Below are 11,179 nucleotides of genomic sequence, written 5' to 3'. Positions count from 1 at the left end.
GATTTGGCTGGAGACTCGGTTTGGTTTGGGATTGGGATTGGGATTGGGCTTGCAGAGTTGGCGGTTGTGGTTGAAAATGAGTGGAGGGTTAAGGGATGCACAATCTAAATTGCAATTAATAAGGACCCTCAGCATACACAACAAAAAACTTGCATACTTTCAAAAAAAAAAAAAAACGATTTACAAACAAAGGCATTACCAAATATGAATAAATTATAATTTTGTAAACATTTCTAGGTATTTGTAGCACATTTTAAACCTTCTTTAATGCATATTTATATTTGATTATTATTATTATATTTATCTGTGTAAGGGAAACGGCTCAAACAAATCCAAAACGCATTGAGGCAAAGAAACCGCTTCGGTCAACACGATTTTTTCGTCTTCTTCAGCCGCTCGACTCGATGGCTCAATTCGCTTTCGTTTTCCACGCCATTCGACCGCTTTTCTTCATTTTTCCCCGCTTTTCCCGCTTACCATTGCCACTCTCGCTGGCAAACAAATTAAGCAAAGTTAATAACGAAATCTTGTTTTCAACATAAACAACAAATATGCAAATGACTTCATAACATTCAATGAGTGCACGAGACCGACTCCGAAAACATGCTGATGGAGCAGACGACTTCAGTGGGCGATGGGTGATGGGTGATGGGTGGTGGGTGGTGATTTCCCCGCATTTTCCGGACACCCCGTCCAAATATGTACTGTTAGCAACAGGCAAACGCAGAGAAAGGGATTTTTGGCCCTGATCAGTGCATAATTATCGAAACGAGAGCGAAAGGAAGCGCAATTTGCATAGATTTCAGACTTTAGATTCAGACTTTGGACCCTTCACAATGAGGGGTCATCTCAAGAGCAGAATCTGTTCACCATAACAAAGTCGAAAGTCGAAAGTCTGTTTGTTTGTTTGGCTTTGTCATCAGGGAAATGCGAATGATTGTTGTGGAATTACCGACTATAATTATGGGTGGAAAGACACAATACGAAAGTAGAGAGATGATTGCCTGCGTGGTTTTGCATTTTTTAATTAAATGTAACTTGAAAGCAATATGGAAGCCAATCGATAGCATATTAAATTGCAGCAGCAATTTTAAGCAACAGCTCACTGAATAATGACACACTATTTTTGATTGATAATCGAAATTCCTTTCTTTGATTCCACTTTCAGACACCATCGCCAGGACCAATAACCATTGATGGAAAACGGAGTATGTACGAGTATGCATTTTTTTAGCCGCACAAATATGAGAAAAATATTTATATTTGAGCTGATATTGTGATGCCACCCGAAGCACCTCAAATAATCCGGATTTAATCCAGGGGGCTGCTTTATCCCGGGGTCCACCGATACCACCATACCCCCCGCGCCATTCACTCAGTCAAGTGTAAAATTAAAAAATGTCAGCAGGAAATTCCTTTGGCGGATGCTTCAATGTTGCGCATTTCGTGTCACACACAATTCCCTGATATCCTGGTACCGCACTACCATCATCATCTTTTTTTTTTTTTTTGTTTTGTTCGGACAAAAGTTGAGGCAATTAGCAGGCGGATTTGGCAGGTGGCCAACAAAAGGAAACTCTTCAAATGTCCACTCGAATTTACGCATGAAGTGAGTCATTCTTCCGGGGCTCCCCACAAAAACCCAACCTGTCACGCCCGGCTGCTCAGGTAAAATCGTAAAAAAAACCCTAAAAAGCCTCCATAAAGTAGCAAATCTCGGCTATTTGTCAGATTGTGCCTCGCTTCCCCATAGATTCCTATACTCTTGGCCAGTGTGACGAACAAAAAGGGCACTCGACACTAATGTCAAAATTCAATTGAAAATCGCATGGGGAAAGTGGAGGGGAGTCTGTTTGAGCAGCAAATGAAAACAAATAAAATTATGCAAATCGAGTTGAAAGTAAAAGCAGCCCCATATATACATATATATCTATCCATACGTACTCCAAGAAAGGGACTGCTGCGACTCCATGGGGATGATGACTATCTGGTCCGCATTCTTATCACATTACGTAACAGGCCACAGACTTTGTGTCGAATAACGAAAAAAAAGTCGTGGCCACTGCATTTTGGGGGTGGCATTTTGTTTTTGGGGGATGGACATATATATATATCCTATATGTCGGCTTACATGAGATCCAAGAGGGCCGATAGCTGCGGTTGTCTCCCTTCTTTGTTTTCTCATTTTAATTTCCACAAGATTTTCAAATGCAAATCATGTCAATCGACTGACGAGGGCAAAGGAAACGCATTCCTTATCGGATTCAAAAAACCACTTTAGCAACCCACAAACCTCTTATTATTGGAGCTTTAAGCGAATTATTGCTGTCGCTTTAGTCCCAAAAATCTGTAGTAATACCATAATAATATATATATGTAATCGGCATTGAAAATCATCACGGCAGCTTTAAGTGCAAAAGATTTTCTACATTGCTTAAGAAAAATAGAGCAATTACTTCAGTTTATTTTTATTCAAGACTTCTTTGTACTTAAATTTCAGATTGACTTTTGAGGTTGTTTCTTTATATTTCCAATCCTTTCAACCAATTGCTAGATGCTAAAGTATGATTTATCGGAGCAATTCGCAGAGTTATTCGAGTAAATAGCAACAAATCCACTCAGCACCCTCATAATTTTCAATTTCTATGCCCCCCGAATATTAATATCGATTGTGGGGCATAGTAAACCGACATAAACATAACGCTTAGAATGGTAACAACAAATGGCGGGTTTTCCAAAAAATGAAACACATAACAATAAAAATTGTACGCCTCCTGGGGAATGGGAAGCCAGCTTCTGGGTGGTTTTTTTTCTGTTGCGTAATGCTATGTTGTTACCCCTTTTATATTGTATTTTTTTGTTTGTGGAGCTCAGCCGCAGCAACCCCTTGTCATTTTAGACACAATTTAAGTAAGCGTAAAACTGCAAATTGCTCTCGGACACAGAATCCAGTTGAGTTTTGGGGGAGTGTGGCGCAATAAATTCAACTAGCACGCGCTGTCTTGAGTCTCCGGTTAATGCACTTGCCGATGCGGATGCGGATGTGGATGTATGTGCGGAGGCGGATGCGGATGTGGATGTGAACGGGAGTGCGGTTGTGGGGTGGATGCTGACGACATTGTCTCATTGTCACGCTTTGCCAGACTCTGCATAATAAGATGACAAGGAGGCCGGCAAGCAAACGACAAACAAGAAGCACCACCCAAACCAGCAGCACTTACCATGGTACACAGAGAAAAAATACGAATACAGTGAAAAAGTAACAGATTATCGAAAGATATTTAATATATTTGCAAATATTCAGTATGGAAACAACATGGGGGCCACCCGCTTTCATTTAAAACACCTATTTTCAAGCTTTAGTAGTAAGGCACACATGTTTTTGTAAAAGTGTAGTCTTGAACTTCAAGCTGGAAGTTGCGCCAGCATTGATGTTGCCAAGTCAACTTCCTTAGCCGAAAGTCAATTTATCATAATTTAAAATATATTTGACTAAGCTTAGTCAACCCAACCCTTGGCCATGCTGCCATCGAGGGTTCCCCCATTTGATGCCATTTTCCACCAGCAGTCGGCCACATTAAAGCTGCAACTCACGGACTCGGCCATCCGGATTCCAGCTTCAGCTCCAGCTCCCCACTTGTCCGTCTCGTCTGGTAATCGTATTAGTTGCACATTTTATAGTCCTGACAGGGCGCCAGTTTCACCCCAATTCCCCGCCAGCATTCACTTTGTGCTGACATGGCCCGAACCCGAATAACAGTATATCGGTGGGCCGGGCCGATTGAAATCCATGCTTAACATGTTGTAATTGCAGTCGTCGAGTGCCGTCTGCCTCGGCCAATCCATGATTGGGATTAGTAACAGCCCACAGCAGTCTGAGTAATGGGTGGGCGCTAACAGAAAGAGTATCTATCTTAAGAACAAAAAATCATACGAAATATACATATATAAACAAGTAATGCTTAGGCAAAAACTACTAAAGCAAAGGAAATGCCCAATGTAATCGCAAAAGGTAAAGGAAAAATTCGTGGAAAACGATTGAAACTTTCGCTTCGCGATGGCCGTGTGGGTTAAACCCTTGATTTTGCCACCCGCGCAACTTTCTTCCCCAAGGCGACCGTCATTAATCTTGCGCAAAAAAGCAGCGAAAGGAGTAAACAAACTGAGCGAAAGATACCAAATACGGAAAGCATGAAATAAGAAACAAATAAATAAGAACAACAAGTAGGAGATGCTCTGGGAACAACTGTTTTTTCCGGGAATAAACAAGCGGAGCAAACAAAAACGAAATAAATTTAAATCTTCTTTACAAGCAAAATCTAATAAAAATCCATTTCATTTGATGGCCAGCGGCGGGCAAAAAAGAGAAGCGGCTGCTGCAGCAGTGGAAAACAGCAGCTGATGCGCCCGGAAAATGGATTACAGCAATTTGCTTTGTTGCACAAACAGCCGCTCGCAGCCCCCTTTCCCCCTTTCCCACGCTGTCTCCATTTGCCGGGATATATATAAATGCTGACACCAAAAGTCTCCGCTTAGCTGCATTTATTTGCAAGCGTTCAGTTCAGCTTATAGCCATACAGTTATGGTGCCTACTGGGCGTATACTTAATATTATGCCGATATAAGTATGCTACATAAAAAGTAATGATGGCCAAACAGTCGTATACTTAATGTAGGATATTAAGACTTGTGTGAAATGCATTTTCCAGGCAGTAAGAGAATGTTTCATATCACTTTCAAGTAAACCCGGAAATTCTAACTACTTCTCTAACATATCCAAAACTACCAAGCAAAGCACGACACTGGCATGTCTCTCGGGGAATGCTGTCTTTGTGCTCGCCGTTGAACGCGAATTCCAGTCACTGGGCTAAGCAACTATCAATGGAGTTCCGAATTTACATAATCAAGAAATAATTATGCGACAGATACAGCAACAGCAGGCAGCCGCCAACCCAAGGGTGGATCTTCGGCGGGGACATGTCAAAAGTTGTGCCTGCCGCACATGTCGCCCCCCCAAGATGCCACAGAGATGCCCCACCCACCGACTAAAAGCACCCAGCTACAGGGTGGCATCAAGGACATAAACACACACACAGACACACTAATGGACAATTGACCCTCATCAGGAGCAGCAGCATGTGGTTACATCCTGTGTTCCGTTCCAGCCCACAAACGATGCCATTGTACATGACAATATGTGGCTGACCTCGTCGGGCCCGGTTCCCAATCCCCAATCCCCAATCCCCAATTTTCCATACCTCGCTCCCTTCCCAGTAGAAACCCACTCAAAGGTTTGGCTTTTAAAGTGATTGCTGAATGGACGGGGTAGCCACACACTCAGCCACGCAAAAAGTGCAGGCGATGCTCAAGTGAAAAGGCAGCCATAAACATGCAAACTCAATTAAAACGATTTCTCATTAAGGGCATTCAACGTCGCTGTCTCACTCATCGATACACTCGAACAGACCCCCAAACCCCACTGTTCGAAAATCCCCTCCCCGGATCGCACTGTCCATTGGTGCACATAGAGAAAAACGATAGATAGTTGCATAGAGAAAGTGAAATTAGTGATTTGATATATATGTTCTTACTCTTTTGATAACAAAATATTTAGTTAACTGATCACTTACAAGTTTATCATTACATACATATTTGGAAGCTCTTAATTTCCTCTGTGTACTCACCCTTGTCCACCATGTCCCTCGTCTTTTGGTCAGTCTGGGGGATCCAACCATTACCCCAGTTGATGTCAGATTTCATTAATTATCGTTGCTAGAAGTCACCACCAAAACGGTTACGAGAGTTTGGGCGTTTATAAGGGGTACTGGATATACCGCCAGGAGCCAAAACATTTATCCATCGCTCATTCAAGGCCCCCGGGTGATGGGAAGGGGGAGGCGGGGATGGGTAGCGCGGCAAATCAAATAAATAATTTACCTGACAGATTGGCTCAATTGTTTATATCTGGCCCTATAAACTGGATTTCCGATTTCCATAATTATCCAAAAGTGGAATGTGATACCTCGTTGAATTCGCAATAAAATTCCCTAGCATCTGTATTCAAGCCTGGAAACTTAAAGTTTTTGCAATTTTTCGCAAAAAAATGATAAAAATCAAAAATGTGAAAATTGATCAAAAAATGTATTTCCAAAAATCTGCAATACAGTAATAGGGATAGTTAAATATATATGTATGTATCTTTGCGACCATTTTTGGCCATGTTATTGTAAAAACCACTTTTAAAAATATCTAGTTTTTGCCAAATTATTTTTTTGCCATTTTTCGATTAATTTCATCGATAGATTCAAGCATTTGGTCGCATTTTGCTTAAGTAGCGCACAAGAAAAATTATAAAGTCATGGCTTCACTTAGCACTACTTTCATAATTTATTTGTACTACATTGCAACTGCATTTCAGATCCATCTCCTAAGATAATCGACAACAATTTCGCGTTTCCGCCATTATTCCAGCATTTGGGAGTTTGGATGCTTTGGTGTTGCGGCAAACTTGGCAATTTTATGCTTCAATTTCCGCTTCCGGTTTGAGAGGCCACGGAGTTTTGCCGGAGCTCGTTGGCAATTGAGCTGCCGAAGAGACACACAAACAGACAGTCGATTGTGGGGGTAAATGGAGTTGGGGGTTTTCGGTAACAAAGCGATATCCGCCACATAAGCTGCAAGCTCGCGTACTCCTTATTTCCTTTTATTTTTCCGCTTGTTTTTCTTTTATTGCCAAACTGAATTCAGAAAGGGCGGTGGATTTGAACGCGGTAGGGGTTGATATAGATATACCTGAACCGCACCATAAAGCTACATATGCCCCTCTTCGCATTCCGCTTCTTCGCACAGCCCACAATGGGTTTTGTTTAGTTTTTACAACAGGCATTGCTGTCGACTTTAGTGACATTTGACATTTGATATGCCTTAATCAACTATAAAAGCTTGTCTCAGACGAAAGTCACGAGGGGTGGCTGCTGTTTTTTTTTTTTTTCGTTGTTGTATGTACGCTTGGCTTTATTGGGGGCTAAAAGTTACGGGAGCCGCACATAAAAGTGATGCAACATGCAGCAACACGTGGCCATAAAATGGGAACACAGGTTCCTAAGTAAATTACATATATCAACTATTCAGGGAGCATGGATGCGATTTTTAGTCACGTAAACGCTCAGGTACATTGCTCGGGGGTTTCACTCGAATTTTTTTAAGGTTTTTCAAATCAAAATTAATTAATTTGAACACATTTTTATGTCGCCAATCAAATCAAATTACCAAGCCCGATATCTGTTTTTATTTAAAAATGTTCTATATGGGATGAAAACTTACCATCCAGTTCTTCCCATTTCTTTGACTATGCCGATTCCAATTAAATTGTTAAGTCGCCGCTAAGCTTCAATTAGCTAAACCCAAAGATGACAGGCGCTAAAAATAATTTCCAAAAGGCAAACACAAGTAGGCGAAACCAACGCTGTGAAAAACGAGAGAGAAAATTTTAATTATATTTGCAATTGCAATGCCATAAATTTACCAGCCCAACCACCACGCCCACCGCCCACCACAGGGAACGTGGCGACACCGAAATATGTGGCAAGTTATTTTAATATGCCACGAAAAAGTGTCGCAACTTCTCTTTCCGCCTTTGTGGGTGGATTGAGGCTAAGGAAAACCTTAAATTAAATTGCAATTTGTGGCTTAATTTATTTTTATCGCTTACACAGCGCCACAGATATAGGCGAAAGCGCCCAGACTTAGAGGCTCTGCTGCCGCAATAGATACATATACCTACATACATACAAACATACATACTAGATGGCGGGAAAGTGGGGCGGAAAATGGTTTGGAGTGGTAGGTGGCAAATGGAAAAGGCGGCAGTGCGGCGATAGCTAAGCACCTGGGCTCTGCTGGGAGCGATGCTATTATTGGAATTTTAATTTCCCCATTTTAAAGCGCATCACTCGAGGACTGAGCAAAGCCCATTTCCGCCTCCCGCCGAATATCCAGATACCCAGATATTCCGGTGCCCAGCCAAGCATTTCGCCCTACACAAATACAGTGCCTAACGCACACACTGTCATACACGTGTGTGTGTGTACATGATGCACTGGGAATAATTTGTACATATGAATTGAATGAATTATGAACATAATGAATTGATAATGCATACCATCAAGTTACAGTATTTTACCATGTTTATAGCTTAGATCTATTACATTGTTATTTTGAAACGTTCTTCATATTCACTGAAATATTTGGTAAATGCGTGCACTGAGTGCTTCCTTTCACTTTGTTTTTGCCGAAATGCTTTCCGGTGTTTTTTTTTTGTTTTGTTTTAGCCACCACCACCGCCGTTTCTGGTTTTTGGTGTGCAATTTCACGCGAAGTTTGCAGCGCATCAATCAAAGCTGACAGCCGCTTCTCTTTCACATATCTCCTGCAAATCCGCCCGACCCCCAAAAAACCAAACCCACATCGTCTAGTCTCAAAACCCCGGTATTCCCAAAAACACAAAAAAAAAGTTTAAAAAAATAAAAAATCAAAAACGATCCTGACGTTTAGCTAAGCGCCGTGAAAGGCCTTGACTATAGTACCATATGTATCGGATGTGTCCCATTTCCAGGGATGTATCTTGTCCACAACGGAAGACTGGTTACATACGACTTGGGTTTAAAGTTCGCGTATGAATATATTAAGGATTATGAATATATTCAGAAAACAATATGAAATTAAGAGCTTGAAAAAGTTAAACATGTGATTTACTGATAACAGCTACAATCTACAATCTAACAGATTCTATCAAATTAAAAATACCATATTGGAAATCCTTAAAATGCATAGAATTTATCCGCTTATATGGCTGTACTATGGAGTCGTTGATATTCAGGTTCCAGGCTGGGTTCATCCGCATCCGTATGCATAATCGGCGGCTTCCGGTTACATCCTGCCACCGAAGGACATCCTCTCCCAAGTCGGATTCCGGCGGGGAAGTCGCACAGACACGGCGACACCTTTGTGGCGTATCAAACGGAACTATGCGGAACGAACACGTGAAAATGCGTGGCACAAAGGATACACCGGTCCTGCCGAGCAAAAAAGTAACAACACAATGTCAGGGGACAATAACTTCATCCAGGATGAGAAAGGAGCTCCGAGGTGGCAGACACCAGTGAGCAGGGGTTGTATTTTGTAATTTGATCCGGGGGGGTGGTTGTGGTTGTTCCTTTTGTTGCACGGAGGCGATGGGTGGCGTAATAGGCGTAAACCGGAAGTTAAGTGTAAAAATAATAATAAAGGTGTGTGTCTATACGTATCTTCCTGCTTTCTTTCTGGGCCATTGTATAGCGCCCCCAATAAGGGATTCATCCTCCCATCCCCACCGTTTTCGTCCCATTTCCGACTTTTCTACTTTATATATTTTGTTGCCTTTAGCTTTTTAAAGCTTTGAATAATAATAAATACAAATTTTTTGGCTCACATATTTTGTTACATTTGTACGTATAAAAGCAAATTGGAAACGCATTCTATTTAAAGAATTTATACGAATAAACTTATATTCAAACGAAAAACATTTAATTATAATATAATGGGTATATTTTTCAAATGTGTAAGCTAATAAGCTTTGCTCTGTCTGAAGGAAAGAATGTTTTCATGGCAAAATGCCATGTACCTTTTTTAGTTTTCATATTGTTTTCACTTTCTGACAGGGAGGAGGCAGTCAAAACGGAATCCCGCCTCTGACAGCTTGAAATGTAGGGGAAAATAGAAAACACGGGGGAAAATGTAAGGGAAATTGAAAGAGAAGGTTTTTTGGGGAAGGCAAGCAATTTGTGTTTACGCTTTTTAATTTTTGCTTTATTGTGCGCAATTTATGTTCCAACCCGTACGAGTGTGTGAATAGCAGTAAAGCCAAGGAGAGAAATTTCATGGGGCACACGTCAGCCTTCGCCTTACACCCTTCTCCTCTTCCCCCTTTTCCTGCTTTTCACCTATGAGCTTAAACCTTGGGCCATTCCCACTCCCCCCTTCAAAAAATGCTTGCCTTTGCTCTGGCTCTTGGTTTTGTTCATTCTGGATTTCATTAGATTTATTTGGATGTAAAGATCGGGCACTCAAGGAAAAAATAAATGGCATTGCTCAGTTTGACGGTTAGAACGCATCAAAAGTTTTTAATACCTAAATACTTTACCAGAAATCATGTGACCGTATGAAATTATGAATATGACTGTGGTTCAATGTGACAATGTGATAGATGCAAGGCAAACTGGGGAAATATCAGCTCCGCGAAGTCTTTGTGTAACTTCTATAGAAATGATTATTCTAAAAAATGCTAATCAGCCCCAAAAATGAACCAATGACCACGCCCATTTTCCAACGCCTAGCACATCCTGCCTGACTCATCAAAGACACATGTGCTCCAGCCCTTCAAAAACCCGAAAATAAAATCCACAGCAAGGACATGGTAAAAAAAATTGAAACTCACAAGAAAAAAACACAAATTACGACCTATTTTTCGGGTTTCCCGCTACAACAAACACAAAAAATGGGGCGTTTCTTGGGGATGAGCGAGTGTTCGCATAAGGAAAGTCTATAAAAATCCACAAATAAAATGTCATTTGCCTGGAACGTGCCTGGAATCTACTTATAAACTAAATTAAGGATAACATTTGAAAAATTTGCACAAAATAAAATCCAGCCAAAAGGATCCAGAGAATAGAACAGAGCAGAACAGGACACGAGTCGCGGACACGATGTCCTGAATGCTTAAGTTGAAAATGTTTCTTACCCCAAAAAGCACTGGCACACATACATACATACACACACACACATATAATGTAGATGAAGAACGGGAAGACGGAGCATATAAAGGCGAAGAAAAGAAATAGAAGCTGAGCGAAATAGAAAATACACACAATAATTTAAATTGCTTTACAATGAAACCCTAAAATGTCAATAGAGCGGCGCGCTATTTGCCTTTCCTATTTATTCCGCCCCCTCGACAGTGCGACTTCTTAGTATGCAAAGTGCCGTCCTCGCAGATCCCTCCACACCAACCGCCCCAGTAATGGCCAGTCCCCCCAGGAAACACCCCCCTCATTGACACTTTGTTGGCTTTTTCATTTTTTTCATTTCACTTGCCAGTGGACGACGCATTGAAATAAAGTGGATAATAAGGGTAGAAGGGGCCA

This window comes from Drosophila mauritiana, chromosome X, assembly GCF_004382145.1.
Source record: "Drosophila mauritiana strain mau12 chromosome X, ASM438214v1, whole genome shotgun sequence".
In the NCBI taxonomy this organism is placed as follows: Eukaryota; Metazoa; Arthropoda; class Insecta; order Diptera; family Drosophilidae; genus Drosophila; species Drosophila mauritiana.
This window is presented reverse-complemented; position numbering follows the sequence as displayed.